The sequence below is a fragment of the Leiobunum rupestre genome, chromosome 8 (genome assembly GCF_980474605.1).
Source record: "Leiobunum rupestre chromosome 8, qqLeiRupe1.1.hap1, whole genome shotgun sequence".
Classification (NCBI taxonomy): Eukaryota; Metazoa; Arthropoda; class Arachnida; order Opiliones; family Sclerosomatidae; genus Leiobunum; species Leiobunum rupestre.
In genome coordinates, this window is record NC_143391.1 from 45384170 (window position 1) to 45385168 (window position 999).

General features: G+C 32.9%; 1 long non-coding RNA gene across 1 annotated transcript; it reads left to right on the plus strand.

Moving 5' to 3' along the window:
- Positions 1-277: 277 nt before the first annotated feature.
- LOC149933500 (uncharacterized) lies at positions 278-585 on the plus strand. The gene is made up of 2 exons (XR_016472756.1): positions 278-312; positions 377-585. It is a non-coding gene; the product is annotated as an uncharacterized LOC149933500 (long non-coding RNA).
- Positions 586-999: the final 414 nt, after the last annotated feature.

Genomic DNA, 999 nt, shown 5'->3' on the forward strand with positions numbered 1-999 from the left:
ATATACTAAATTCTATCTATCATAGTCTGCATTGTTTTAGGATGAAAAAAAGGCGAAAAAGTAGATTAGTCCATTATATGGGATAAAAAAGCTAAACACTAAACAAATTTGAAGAAAATTAAAAACTTAAAAATAGCTCGTACCGATAGGTCTTCGAGCAAACAATAAGACGCATTTTTTTAAAACTTTTTGTTTAAAGTAGAATCATGAATTAACTAACCTCATTAATCCGTGGTAGAATTACCCATAAAACACGAAGCTTTATATTGTTTTGACATGCCTAATGAAAATCTGATGCTCCACACAAGTCGAGTAAGGGCTGGTAGTAAAAAAAAAGACTTAAGAGTTACATTAAAACAGCCATGTTTCTTTATAGAAAGGCCTATTAGAATTTATTGTTATTGGAAGAAAAACCATGACATATCTTTTCTTAGCCAAAGGGCAAGACACACGGCTCTCTTTGCACTTGCAGGCTCTCTCTATAGGAAGAGAATGTCATCTGTTGATCGTGAAAATAGAAGCTATAGTTACATCCAAATTTTCGCTGTTAACTTGAACATAGTCTTTATTAAATTTATTGCAAATCTCTTTTATTTAGGACTCTTTTCCAGTTTAGTTTCTGTTATATATGTATATATACATTGGTTTCAGTTTCACGTGATACTGATACGACGTCACCCATGCTTTTTCCGATAAAGACAAAACCCCTCCCAAAATGCCGGCCATTGGGAAAACTACAGAGTGAAACTACTCTATATGTATATACAGGTTGTCTCAATTTGCTCGATCAGGCCATTTTTCTCAAAATGTATTTATGCTAGGGTTCTGAAATTTTCAGGGTTTATTTGTTAGGTATGGAAGGCTTTGGTTACTACATTTTAGAAAAATCGAACGATTTTGTGCCGTTTTGGAAAATTTATTTTTTCAACGGTAGGTGTCACGCAAAATGTTTCAATAGAAAAGTTGTAGGGCATAGTCGAAAGTGTAAAAATAATTTTG